Consider the following 15852-nt stretch of genomic DNA (forward strand, 5'->3'; position numbering starts at 1 on the left):
AATGATGCTCAAGGGTGACAGATTTACTCACCCAGTGACTAATGTCACATATGAGATCAAACATTACCTCACATGCGACTCCGATCATGTAATTTATTTACTGCAATGCCCGTGTAATTTGTGGTATATCGGGGAAACCACCCTCGACTTTAAGACCCGTATCAACCAACATCGCTACACTATTAGGGCCGGTAGAAAAGACCTCCCTGTCCCCAAACATTTTTTTGAATGTAAACACAGAGAGGGACAACTCAGATTTCGTCTGATTGACAGGATCCCGCCCCTGAGGAGAGGAGGGGATAGGATGAAACTGCTAAAAAGACGTGAGTTGGAATGGATTTTCAAACTAAACACATTGAAACCCAACGGTCTCAATGTGGACTTTAAGACAAGTGGAATCTTTTGAAGTGATTGGTTTGCCAGACTATGCCGCTTACATTTTAGCCTTCTGTGTTCCTCGGTTTAGGTTATGGTGTCTTTACCATATGTATCTAACCATGTTTTTTCTTCTTTTTTCTAGATCACGTATCCCACTTACACATCACTGTACCTTCACATTATGTTGGACACCACATGTGGATTTCTCCTTTGGCATGTACTATCTATCTTTGTATGCAATTAATAAATAATTCTCATTATATACTTTTTGCGGTTTTTGTGACATATATAATGGAGTAGCAGATCATATAACATAAACTTTGGGGCAATTTGAATCATTGATTTTTGCAGAACTCTGTCTAAGTTGCATCTTACAACACTACAGCATTTTTTGACCTCTGCCTTTTGTTTTTTGAAGCTATATGCTTCGCATCTTCAGTACATCCCGACCTCTAGGGCTCTATTCTCCTTTGTCCTCTAGTGGGAAAGATAGCACAGCACCTGTGGTGAGGATATACTCATTTTCATTACGGTACAGTGCAAAATTCCTTCTCTTTATTACCCACATTATTTTGGGACATGTTCTCATTTATATAGCCTTTCTAGCCCAAATTCTGGGGTCGGTTTGTTACTTCCATTTGTGCCCAAGTAAGGATATCCCAAGGCACTATTTACCTTAGGCTCTGGTCTACTATGTATGTTAGACTGTACCTTCAGTCTGTTACTGGCAATAGATCCTTTGATTATACTACTTTCCCTTACCTGTGATGGCGATCGTGGACATCTGCAGGTGATCCACGCATGCGCCGGTACATAGCGAATTAGATCGCAGTACCCTTGCGCAATATGGCGCGGATAGCAACCTGAGTCATTCTGCGCATGCGCGACATGCGCACATGTGATCTGCTCTCCATTATACGTCACGGACATGCGCAGTCGCACAGTCTAGACGCGACGAGCGCCTGTTTTGATTTTTACAGAGGAGACTCCCACACAGGTGAGACTTCACACTATATTTTTATTTAAAATGGATCTTGTAATACAGTTTCACTTGATCTTAGTAATGTATGATCCCTATCATTGTACTTATGATTACACTTCTGTATAATCACTATAACATATGTTGATGAGCACGAATTTAGTGCACTTTCATTGTTTATCTTGTGTATGATGTCATCACTTTGTGACCATATATACCTGTATGTAACCAGACACACATTGCTTGACAAAGGCTGAACACAGCCGAAACGTTGCGGGAGGTGGAATAAACACCACGTTTTTTCACAAACTTTGGAGTGCTGCCGTCTTCTTTATTTTATATCTATCTATCTATCTATCTATCTATCTATCTATCTATCTATCTATGCTAAAAACGGCAGCAGTCTGAGATTCCAATGTGAATATAAACATACTCATTTATTCCATTATTCCAACATGTATCAAAAAAGCTTATTTGCCACATGTTGGAATAAAATGAATACGTTTATATTCACATTGGAATCTCGGAGTGCTGCCGTTTTTTTGCATTTATACACATGAGGGGACTTTTGTGTTTTATATATATACGCACACATACTAATGTATGTAAACATATACGCACATTTTCTTGTACACACCCTTACAAATATACACACACTTATGCATATACACATTTTATTTACTGTCTTATGCATATACACTTTTTATTTACTGTATACACACTCTTACACATATCCATACTTGCCATATATTTACCTGGTAATGACTCTTTCTTCTCTATCCCTGGAAGATACAGCATAGTCCGGGAGCTCTCCAGCACGGCAGCTTAGACACCATCACACTCCTCTGACCTGTCTTTCTCTTACTGTGAAAACAGGCAGGAACAACTCCTGCTTCCACATAGAAGGGGAGGGTAAGAGGAACTAAAGATTAAATGGGGCTAAATAAAGTAGATTTTAATGCTTTTTTTGCGTACTTTTCACTTCAAAGGCATCCTGGAAGCCAGGTCCTTGCGTTCTACAGCTCAACTCTTTTTGCAATCTTGGAAGGACCTTAGAAGGTCACATGAGATTACTAAATGCATGTGATTGGCTGATAACATAGAGTGATTCCTGCACGGAGGAGAGTAGCCTGCAGGAAACTTACCACTCTGGTACAGCATGTAGGCAGTAATCAACTGTATCTACAAAATCTGATACAGCTGACTACACATTAAGGAAGAAATCCGGGGCTTGTGCCCCAAATGTTTTACCCTAGCTACGCCCCTGCTCCATACACAATAGATAACTAGCCCTAGACTGCCTTACTATTTATCTTGCTTCAGTCTTACCTAGTCTACTACTGCATTCACCTATGTAGCCATGGATTCATACTGACGTTTGCTATTTAAGTGATTCACTGTACCCATTGCCTCTCCTTTCTTCATTTTCTACATATTATCAAACACTTTCACAACATCCTTCACAAAATACTTTATTCCTAGCATTCATCTTTTCCCTATCATTTCATAATCTTCTTAAATTATGAAATTGTCCCAAACAATGTCAATTCTATATTTAATTGAAAAATGGCTGCAACTTTGTGTCTTTTTTTATTACAATACATGTGGTACAATGTATTAGATGCTCAGTCAATGTAAGAAATAGTAAGGTCGCCAATTTATATGTTTTATTTAAATAGTTCGAGAACAAACTTATATATCAATCAACAACAATAAAAAGTACAAAAAACAAAAACAAAGGAAACTTAACCTACTTATTCTTATTGTTCCAATTCCTCATATTGATAATATGTTTCCTTTGGCTAGACTATTTTAGGATATTCCCCAGTTGCAGTAGCATTATATTTCATTGTTCTGTTCTCATTTGTAATCTTACTGTTATTATATATTCATTCAATTATACATTACACTAGAAGGCAACATGATATTCATAATAAGGATTGTTCTGTTTGCCTGTTTCTGTGATCTTTTATTTAAGGGTTTTTGTCATCCTACTGTACTTTTTACTTGAGGCCCATTCTGCTCTTTAATAATTCTGTCACGGTCAAAGCCAATTAAAACTTATTCCCATTCTAGCTTTATTCCAGTCCATGGAAATAAAATTTTATTCCACAGAGGCGGGCAAGACTTTCTGCTAAAATGTTAAAGGACAGACTGTATATTCTCTGCATTTGCAAATGAAACCTTCTATGTGGACAAAAATAACTAAATATGGCATCGTATTGTATTCCTTGAAAAGTCACATATGTTACAGAAATGTCATAAAGGTTTTTTCCAAATGCTATTAGCATGCGGGTATCATCCTCCTGATCAAAATGAAAGCACTGAAGTGTCAAAAGCTTTTAGCTCTGTTCCACAGTAGATAACTTCTCAAAGGGGCTGATAGTAAAATGGCACATCAGAAGGAAGGACAGGATGCAAATATTTTAGCTGTTCTACTACAAGCTAAATGAAAATAACTTTTTTTTTTTAGAATTTTCATTTTATTTCTTTAAAGATGATTTCTTACTTAAAGTACAGCTCTAAAAATCTATTTATAAATGAAATCATCCATAGCTCATGTCAAAGCCTAATATATTTTCAATTACTTTATCACAAGAGTAAAATATTTGAACAGAAGCTAGAAGTAGATATTTTTGTAAATGTCTGTCTACCTAAGTATTCTCTGCAGTGCTTTATTTTATCTTCTGTGTATATATCTTACACTTTAGGATAAAGATTTTATATGACAAGCAGACTTTTTCAATGCAGTAGTTATAATGACAACAGAGACTATCGCCACACTTCAAGAGATTACTTTAAAAGATGCACAAATTTGCAAATTATCTTTTAAGCTACCTTCACATGAGTTAAAATGCTGCTGCACCATTCTAGCTTCACAAGTATGTAAAACTTACTTAGGTTTGCCGTAACAATCACTGGTTACCCCTAGAGCAGTGATGGCTAACCTATGGCACTGGTGCCAGAGGTGGCACTCAGAGCCCTTTCTGTGGGCACTCAGGGCATCACCAGAGAGGACTCCAGGGATCTTCCTGCAGTCCCAGACAGCCCAGGACTTGCTGTGCACAGAGCTATTTTAAAGTGACAGGACTACCTGGGACTATTTTCTGCTTTATTGGTGTCCTCAGGGTGCTGGTATCAATGAAAACTGTGACAGACCAGGGAGTATAAATCACAAATTAAATTTCTGTGTTGGCACTTTGCGATAAATAAGTGGGTCTTGGATGTAGTTTGGGCACTAGATATCTAAAAGGTTTGCCATCACTGCCTTAGAGGGTTTGTCAACCCCTGTCATCACAATCCTGGGGCTGATGGAAACATGACTACTATCATCTTTATCACCATTGTAGTGCTAACACAATGCATGATAAACAAGTATAAAGGAGCAGGATGTGGGTTCTCTCCAGTTACAGTAATAGTCTCGCTCTTTCTGAGCAGTTGCAAATGCTGTCCAACAAGATCCTTCAATATATAATATAATTATGTTTAGAGGCACTGTATAAAATCTTAGTAATTTTGCTTAGGTGGGAGGACATGATATAATTAGAAGCTGCGCTGTATATAACTAAAAAGGGTTCTGTACAATGTATTATCATCTGGGAATACACATTAAATTGAATTTATCAGTTACATACATACCGTTTATACTTGAGTATAAGCTGAGCTTTTCAGCATAATTTTTGTGCTGAAAATTCCTCACTTGGCTTACACACGGGTATACAAAAGAAATAAACTGACTGCTCACCAATCTGACGGCCCAGACAGCTCCTCTTCATCTTCATGATCCACAACAGCTTTGTGGTAGCGCCTCTTCTGTCTTCATGCTGGCTGCAGGTCTGCGACAGCTTCATGCACATGGCCCGGCTGGTGCACAACTGTGACCTGCATCATGAAGATGAAGAGGAGCTGCCTGGAGCCAACATCGGGGAGCCGCACTGAGCATCAGGGCCGCCGGAGTATATAAGTTTATTTTTTTTAAGTGCTGGGTGGACTGGCTGTATAATACTGGGGACTAGCAGGCTGTACACTATAGGGAGCTGGCTGTATACTACAGGGGGCAGGCTGGCTGTATACTACTGAGGGCTGATGGCTGTATAATATAGGGATATGGCTGTATACTGTAGGGAGCAGGCTGTATACTACAAGGGGCAGGCTGTCTGTAAACGACATGGGGGCTGAATGGCTGTATACTAAATGGGGTTGGCTGCCTGTATACTACATGGGGCTGGCTGGCTGTATACTACATGGGGGCAGGCTGGCTGTATTCTACAGAGGGCAGGCTGGCTATATACTACTGGGAGATAGTTATATACTACTGGGGGCTTGCTGGCTATATACTGGGGGTGGCTTTAACCAATGCATTTCCAACCCTCGGCTTATACTCGAGTCAATAGGTTTTCCCAGTTTTTGGTGGTAAAATTAGGGGGCTCGGCTTATACTTGGGTCGGCTTATACTCAAATATCTACGGGATGTTAGTATATTAGGGATGTTATTTGCTGACAAAGCCATACATGTGATTTTAGTCTTCTCTCTCTGCTTTTTACTTCTTTTTTTATTTAAAGGGAACCTGTCACCAGGAGACCCATTTTTAGCACTCCCCCAGTCCCCACAGAGCATAGTACATACACTGCCAAAGTGTTTTTGTATAAAAAATAGGTTTTACAGAAAATAAGATATGTTATATTGTACCTTTCATTAGCATCTGATGTGTGACTAAGCAGTCGCCAATTGGGAGGGGCTGGAAAGGAGCAGTTCCCCCCACCCTTGGGAAACATGTGATCTTTTCAAATATATGAATAACTCCCCTCACTTGGGATTAACTGTAGAGGAGCAGGGGCGTCGCTAAGCCCAGTGATAGGGGTTTTCATATATTTGAAAAGGTCACATGGAGAAGCAGTTCCCCAAGGGTGGGGGGAAACTGCTCCTTTCCAAATCCTCCCTTTTGGCAGCTGCCTAGTCACACAGCAGATGCTAATGAAAGGTACAATATAACATATTTTTTTTCTGTAAAACCAATTTTTTATACAAAAACACTTTGGCAGTGTATGTACTATGCTCTGTGGGGACTGGGGAGTGCCAAAAATGGGTCTCCTGGTGACAGGTTCCCTTTAAGACTTTGCATTAAATACAAATGCTCACAATAAATACATATTACCATGTAACAACAAACTATCTTTAAACTTGTTTAAGTTGTAGAGCACCCACTGTAATTCCAATCAACCAACTATTTGATAAATTGCTTGTCAACTTTAATTACATTCACAATAATGTGAATATGACCCATAGGAAGTTCGGGATTCATAAAAGAGGGAAGAAATCAATCGGCTACTTGAAGCAACTGCAATTCTGCCAGACATCTTTTGGAGATTGAAGGCACTGGTGACTAATTAATGTGTACTGCTTTTGATATATAACCAATCTGTACTAGCAAATCTTCATTTTCACTCCTAGCATTTATCAAAACTTTTTGGTTAGCGTTTAGTGAAATTGTAACATAGTGTGGTAAAACGACAGAAAACATTACGCATGATTTATGAAAGTGCAAGACAGAGATTAATATGCTGCTGAAAAATTTGCAAAGTTAAGTGGGAATTTATAGGATGGATATAAGTCAGCAAAATGCAGTATGGCATTTAGTCAATGTGGAACATTGTTGCATGGAGAACCAAAGCAAGTAGTATAATTGTTGTTGCAATAAGAACAGTTACAAAACAATATCTAAACTTTATGGAGTGATTTAATATGCTCTTTAATAGCATTCATTATATTATGGGATTGATTTAAATACTTGTTGTTTATTTATCAAAATATCCTAGGCAAGAAAATAGGGTGGGGTTTAGTCATTGTGGTTGTATGCGAAGATTTATTTATTTTTTTTAAATTTAGTTATACAGCCAAATAGTACTAAGATAATTAATGGGTTAATGCTTGTTTCCCTGATAGTTCAAGTTCATACCTCCCAATTGTGACCTCTTAATGACCTCTTTAATCCATTTACTTATTCTCTTTCTCCCAACTTATAATTCCCTAGCGTTTTGTACCACACCCTCTTTCTTCTTAAAAAGTGCTGCCTTCCTCCTTATTATAATGTGGCTCAATCTTCTACCTCCTATAAATGTGGCCCCCTCCTTTTCTTTATATTTGTGTCCCCTCCTCACACTATGCCCCTACTCCTTGTTGTTTTATAATTAAAAAAAACACCAGTTACTTCCCTATTCCCATTCCCCTGCAGCAGTTCTCCTCTCCTCCGCTTCATAATGTGCAAATGGCAGGCTTGATGATGTCATCAGATCGTGTTTGCTGGCCTCGGGTAGTCAAGGCAGCAGCAGAAGCTCAATTGTGATGCATTCAACTCTAGCAGGAAGGACATAGAGTTTAATTCTTGGGATATACCTCCTGCCACTCAAACTGGACTATCCAAATTGATCCTGGATGGTTGGGAGGTATACATGTTAAACATTTGTTTTGGTCTAAGCTATTGAATCTAGCAAGACCATGGATAAATTCTAAGAAATTGTTCCAGGTTTTAAACCCCTTTTTACTGTATTTTACTAAGAATTGTGAATTTGTAAATATTTCTCTGCCCTAGATCTATACAGAGGCGTAACTGTATTTATAACAACATATATATATATATATATATATATATATATATATATATATATATACGTAGTGAAGAGGCAGCACTCAATGAATTGTAGAAAAGTGGTAAACTTTTATTCCATCACACAGCGATGTTTCGGTGCTAAAACCGCACCTTTCTCAAGCATAACAACAGTGAAACAGATCCAGCTATTTAAGGACCAACAGCCCTGCTGATTGGTCAATCATTATGTGAAACAATAGTTGATACAAAATACAAAATTGATCCAGTAGTGCAATATCAGAATGCATATAGCATTATTAAGGTGCAATAGTATTGATACATCATAAACATCATAAAAAAACATTGGAAAGTGTTAAGTAAAGAAACCACGGGAGTCCCAGAATTCAAAAACCCTCCCCTTTTCTCTTACAGACGGGCTAAGAACATTGGGGACCGAGTGGTTAAATCCGATGTAGGACCTTTAAAAATGTCCCGACAAAGGGGTATATTGGGCATAACTCGTACGGGTAGCTTTCCATGTAGAGCCTGTATTAACTGTGCATTAATGCACAAGGGAGAAACGTTTTCACACAACAGCACTACATATAGGATACGTCACTATCTTACATGCAATAGTGACTACGTGATCTACATGTTATCATGCCCATGTGGACTTAAATATATTGGCGAAACAACGAATGACTTTAAAACGAGAATTACGCATCATAAGTACACAATCAGGAAGAAATAACAGGATTTACCTGTAAGCCGACATTTTTTGAAAAGGGTCACACAGAATCTCAATTAAGGTTTGTCCTCATTGATCATGTCCCTCCCTTGAGACGAGGGGGCGACAGGACACTACTATTGAGGAAACGAGAGCTTCAATGGATACATCGCCTAAATACGCTACAACCACATGGCCTCAACATTGAGTATAATCTCACGAGCATTATTTAGATTATTTCATTCTTCATGTCATGGTGGAGCGCATGGGACTGCTGGTCATTTTGTTCGTCCCAATGTTTCTTCTGTACCTTCATATGATGTATATTGTACGGGGAGAATCCCCCCTTTTCTTTATCCAACTAATCCGTGTATTTCTATCTATTTAGATGTCAAGACAATTGTTCATTAATAACCCCCATCGGACGGACCAACTTTGTTCACGTCTCCTATATGAGTCTTAGTTTTTGGTAATTTTGTCCCCATACATACACAGATGTTAATTGGAGGTGGGATTATTATCCCTAGGGGCAACAAAACATTGTAGGTGTATAGTACTTTGTCCCATAAGCACACAGGTCTGTCGACTGATGGACCAGTGACAATTGGGCGGTACTAGACATACTGTGGGTCTTATATAGTCTAGGACCCCCAGAATTTTTCCACCTCGTTAGCGTGCGCCTCTCTTATATAGGGTTTTTATACTTACCTCCTTTCATCATAAGTATTGTTGGTGGAAATGGGCTGCCAGATTCCAAGATGGCCACCGCTACCTGAACATGTCTTACACGCCTGCGCGAGTGGTGACGTATACAACAATGTCATCACTTCCGGCGCTTCCACACACCCACCTCCGGTATCACGTGGATCCATGATGTATGGCTGCTGGCGGTTCCGAAAACAAAACAATTTATGAATGAAACTCAGGAGACGTGGGGCAGGTCTGAATACCGATGGGTGGGATCACTGGTTTTAATAAAGCACTATGTCACTTTTGTATCGTTTACACTGTTTATTATGATGTATCAATACTATTGCACCTTAATAATGCTATATGCATTCTGATATTGCACTACTGGATCAATTTTGTATTTTGTATCAACTATTGTTTCACATAATGACTGACCAATCAGCAGGGCTGTTGGTCCTTAAATAGTTGGATCTGTTTCACTGTTGTTATGCTTGAGAAAGGTGCGGTTTTAGCACCAAAACGTCGCTGTGTGATGGAATAAAAGTTCACCACTTTTCTACAATTCATTGAGTGCTGCCTCTTCACTACGCATATCAAGGACCCATGCCAAGGGATTATCGGCTGTTGCACCAACTACTAACTACTGGCTTGTGCTGCTTTGGACTTTGCATTTTCTATATATATATTGGATTCCAATATATTGTATATATAACCAATCTCTATATTGGGGAGTACTCAGTCCATTAAAACCAGTCCTCATTCGAAAATAATCACCATCTATACAAAAGTTGGCTCTACCAATAATTTTTTCTGGTCTCCAGCTATTTTTGAAGTAAGGTAGTTGTTCAACAGATGAGATTGCTGGTTATTCACTGGAAGATTATAAGATTTAGTTAAACACCCTACAGACTAGGCAGCAACCATGCACTTTCCCCTTTCCAACTCCACAGCAGAACCAGCTCCACAAAGTTAGTCGACATCACAAGGCTTGAAGTAAGGGAGATAATATATAACACATGGTGCAGTTTGTTTCCTTAATAGTTCTCTGTTTATTTAATTGTTCCACTTACAAAGAAGCACAGTAAAATAGGCCTTATAATGACTTCTTATGTGGCATATTAAGGTGTGTTTCACATTCCAAATAACAGCAGTTGCCTTCTAATTCTTATTTGATTATAAAATGTGTCATCTACAGTTAGCATAAATAAAATTGTTTAAATGTAAAATATAAGGTGGCACTGGAAGATATGTAAATATTGTGGCTGTATAAAAGATTGTTTTTTAGCTCTGTTGTGAAAACATAATAATTAGCATCAGTGGCGTAACTACCGCCGTAGCAGCCGTAGCGGTTGCTACGGGGCCCGTGAGGTCCATGGGCCCGTGCTCCCGGGCCTAGACTGTGGTGCATATTCACTTAAAAGATCCCTTCTGGTGGAGTGCGGGTTCGGGTCTCCGCGCCGCTGCATAAATTGCACTGCAGGGAGCAGTAGAGGAGGCACAGGTCCGCGGGGTGGTCCAGACACTGGAGTTCACGCAGACACCGCTCCTCCTCCCCAGGGAACGGGCCCGCGCGATACCCACTGTGTCCCCCAGTGCCCGCACAGCAGTAGCGAGGCCCGGGCTGCTCCCTGCTGTAGCGTCTAATTATAGCGCTGCTGAGCCGACAGGGCCCCGAGGAACGACAGCCACACAGGCCGACCAGGCCCCAGAAGAAGGAAGATCCTGAAAAGCGATCATCGATCAGTCAGGAGGCTGCAGAGAAGATACATCTTCTGGTAAGTATATATATATGTGTGTGTGTATTTATGTGTATGCTGTATGAGTGTATATGCTGTAAATGTGTGTGTATATTATGTATGGTGTGTAAATACTATATCTATGTGTGTATGGTCTGTATATGTGTGTGTATATGATGTATGGTGTGTATATACTATATTTATGTGTGTATGGTGTGTATATACTGTATGTATGTCTGTATATACTGTACATGCGTGTGTATATGATGTATGGTGTGTATATACTATATTTATGTGTGTATGGTGTGTATGTACTGTATGTATGTCTGTATATACTGTACATGCGTGTGTATATGATGTATGGTGTGTATATACTATATTTATGTGTCTATGGTGTGTATATACTGTATGTATGTCTGTATATGCTGTATATGTTTGAGTATATGATGCATGGTGTGTGTACATACTAGATGTATGTGTGTATGGTGTATATATCCTGTATGTATGTCTGTTTATGCTGTATGTGTGTGTATATGAAGCATAGTGTGCATAAATGTATGCGTGCCTATGCTATATGTATATGTATGAACTATGTGTGAATATGGTGTGTTTATCACTGTATGTATATATACACACACACACAGACAGTAATAAATATAATGTCAATATAAATAGGGTTTGCATGTCTAACTATATTATGTATATATACTATTTTGGGAAGATTTATAATAGCTTCTATGCCAGTTTTCTGGCGTAGAAGCAGTAACATAATTGCTATTAAAATTGTGAATATGCCACATGTTGTGGAGGGGGAACAAAGGGGCATGGTGTCCAGTGTATTAATCTACCTCTGTATTTATAATGTATATGTGCTATACATAATGTGTTTATAAAATGTGTATTTAATGTATGTGCAAATGTATTGATGTGTATATACTTTATGTGTGTGAATATAATGTAGGTATGCGTGTATATATATAAATATATTTTTAGTGTGATATATAAATGTGCGTAATTTTATAAATATATTTATATATTTTTTTAAGGGGTAGGGGGGCCCCATGCAGTGATCTGCTATGGGGCCCAGCCTCTTCTAGTTACGCCACTGATTAGCATGTTCATTCTGTTGGGCAGGAAAATGTCTGTTAAATGGGATATTGAAACACATCTTAGCATGTCAACACATTCGTTTGCTACAAGAAGAAACTTGAACCAGGTGCAGTAATATGTTTTATTAACTTCCAATTAAACAATATGACATAAATTTTTACAGATCTACAAAGTTTCAGTTCACTATTTAAAGGGCCACTAATTTTAGCCACTAATAAGAAACTTCACCACACCCTAATAGGGTCACTCTTATTGTACTTACCCTGGTAAAGTTTCTGTGTAGTGGTGGGGCCGTATGTCACATGACTCACAGGACTCAGTCACTGTTGTGACTTCACTGTGTCCAACAAGACACCTAAAAGCGCTGTGTTAGTGCTTAGTCGGATAGTTCACCACAATTCTGTCCGACATGTGCCACTATTCTGTCTATGCCCCAATTCTGCAGCATGAACAAGGTGCATAAAAAAAAGCCATATTGTTATAGAACTAACAAACAAAAATGCATATTTTAAATTTATAGAAATATCAACAGAAATAACATATCTTTATCAACCTAATGCACATTTTTAATCCCCCTTAACTTGATCGTCATAAAGGGTTTGGCTGATTTTCTCCTCTCTTGAGGTTAGCTGATGGGATCGATTGGTTCTAATGCCCCAGTCCAGATATGATTTAATTAATGTGGTGTACCTTGCACACTCAACAGGCAAACTGCACATAGTGCAGTGTGCACTAGTTGTGGTAAATGTGGCCCAATAATGCTGACGCTCTATTCCCTTCCCCACATTGGGTACACTCTGCTGTGGCACAAAGCTTAGATTGTTCTTCCACCAATGGATTCTATTTCCTTAGACCTTTTCTATGTCTTTTTAGAGTTGTTTTTGCTTATCGTTTATCTTATTTCATAAAAAATCTTGCAATTTTGCAATCCGTGCATAGCATAGAAAATGTGCCACATTTTCCGAATGACAAGAGAAAAGATCCTACCGTGTTGCTTTTACCTTTCAAAAACACAATTTCTCTATAGGGGGTATAATAATAATCCTTGAAGATGCATTCCAATTTCCAGGAGAGGAATTGTTTCCTTATTCCATATTGTCAATTAGACAGAGCTCTGCATGTCTGTTCAATATTTTCTTAACAAGGCCAGTAGCTAATAGATTCTTTTATCTATCACAATGTACAAGCTTTGAAGCATTCTTCTAAAATGATCATGATTTTCCAGTGCCAATTGGAAAACTGAAATCGCTGACAAAACTTCTGCATAGGTTAAAGTTTTGTATCTGTACTTATCAGTGAATGATTTTACAGTACATTTATAAAAGTATTGTTTTTAATCTATGCCAAACTTAGAGTCATAATTATGCAGAAAAATACTTTTCCTATCTAACACTGAGGCGGGGTATAGTGTAATCATCGCACAGCTTGCAAAGCTGTCCGATGTATTCATGAGGCGGCGGTCCGAGGCGCTGCCTCTACCCCGGACCGCCCCGCTCGCTCCATAGGCGCGCTAGGCAGCAGTCACCGCCCCTAGCCACGCCCCAACCCCGCCCCCTCATGAATACGTCGGACAGCTTTGCGAGCTGTCCAACAATTACACTATACCCTGCCGCAGTGTTAGATAGCGTTACCGGAGGTTTCTGGTAACGCTATCACTCTAACACTGCGGCGTTTGTTCAAGCACTATGAGCTGCTTACTTTAGTAAAAACAAACTACTGTTCTCAGATGTGCTGATCTCAAAGGGGCTTAAAACCAAGGTATTTTTAAAAGCTACGTTAACAAATTCCATGCTAAGATGGGAGAGCACACATTCTTGAAGGATAGTCCAAAACAAACTGAGGAGAATGTAGTTAGGCTTATCACTACCTTCGCTAATGGTTCACATGCTGCAACCAGGGGCCCACCATCCATGAGACGACTTGAGGCGACCAGTGAATTTACATGTAAAAAAAAAAACGCTATACGCACCTTCAGCTTCTTCTACCCATGGCTCCTTCTTCTTCCCAGCCTGGCCAGATCTGGCCAAAAGTAAAACCGGGAAATGAGGGCGATAGAACGCTGCACCCCAGGGTGCCTAGCCACACCAGTACTGGGGCTGAAGTGAACTTGGACTTTAAGTTTGTGAAGGCCTCCTCAACAGACGAAGGCCAGAGTCGGGGGTTAGCACCCTTCTTGGTGAGCGCCACAATAGGGGATACCAGCGAGGAGAAGTGTGGGATGAACTGCCGGTAGTAATTTGCGAAGCCTTGAAACCACTGTATAGCGCGTAGTCCTACTGGACGGGGCCACTGAAGAACCGCAGACTACTTTGCAGAGAAACGGGAAACTCCGCTGATGGAATAGACACTTTTCTAGTTTGGTGTAGAGGCGATTGGCCATTAAACGAGGATATCATCCAAATAGACCACAACACAAACATAAAGCAAGTCTCTAAAAATGTCGCTAACGAATTCCTGGAAGACGGCCGGTGCATTACAAAGTCCAAATGGCATTACCAGGCACTCGATGTGTCCATCATGGGTATTAAAGGCGGTCTTCCACTGATCTCCCTGGCGGATACGAATGAGATTGTAGGCCCGTGCTGGTTCTTCAAAGACAGACCTGAACGCTACCATAAATGCCGTCAGATTTGCCGTGACCAGGTCGTCTCTTTCCCAAAGCGGGGTAGCCCAGGTCAGGGCTTTCACGGAGAGGAGGCTGATGAAGAATGCCACCTTGGATGGCTCCATGATGAATTGGGATGGTATGAATTCTATGTGCAGGGAGCACTGGGTTATAAGGCTCCTGCACATCTTAGGATCACCGTCATACTTGCTGGGTATAGACAAGCGTAGCCTGGGTTCAACGGCGGGAAGACTAGCCGGGGTAGCGGGAGCCACCGGAGCAGCCACAGGGACCTGTTGTTGTTGCTGGTTGGCTAGCAGTTGCTGCAGCATGGTGGTAACCTGTTCCAGTTGTTCACGTTGGGCGGCAATCTCACGGGATTGCAGGACCACGATGGTAGCCAGAGTCGGCCGAGTGGGAAGCGGAACCTCGGCGGGATCCATGGCCGGATCTTACTGTCAAGCTTCGAGGTTGTGGATCCTCTGGACCACTGCGGACGATGACATAAGCCACAACCTGGGACCGGAGTCTAAGTGGTACCCGGTTTTCACCAGAGCGTGGTACCACCAGATCGTTCCACAGGCGTGACTTGTCCGCAATGGCAGCCAAGGTTGAGGTACAGAAAGGGCAGGCAATCTCGTAGTTGGGGACAGGCAGGAGGTCAGGATGGGCAGCACAGGATTGGAGTCAGAGAAGTAGCAATAGATCAAGGCAAGCGGCAAAGGAGCAAAGTCAAAAGCAGAACCAGAGTCACAACGGGAGTTCACATAAACAGTACACGGCATAAACAAAGCTTTCTCTAGGGCACAGGGCACAAAGATCGGGCAGGGATCACTGGAAGAGGCAGGAATAAATAGATTACCTGAAATGGCCAGCGCCAATTAGTGGCGCGCTGGCCCTTTAAATCTGCAGAAGTTTGTGCGCGCGCGCCCTAGGAGGCGGGGACGGCGCGCACGGCCGAGGACGAAGGAGCAGCGGCAGCCAGAACTGAAGAGGCCAGGGCAGGAGCCGGGACCCTTAAGTTGCGCTTGCGGCGCATA

This window comes from Engystomops pustulosus, chromosome 2 (assembly GCF_040894005.1).
Source record: "Engystomops pustulosus chromosome 2, aEngPut4.maternal, whole genome shotgun sequence".
NCBI classification, from domain to species: domain Eukaryota; kingdom Metazoa; phylum Chordata; class Amphibia; order Anura; family Leptodactylidae; genus Engystomops; species Engystomops pustulosus.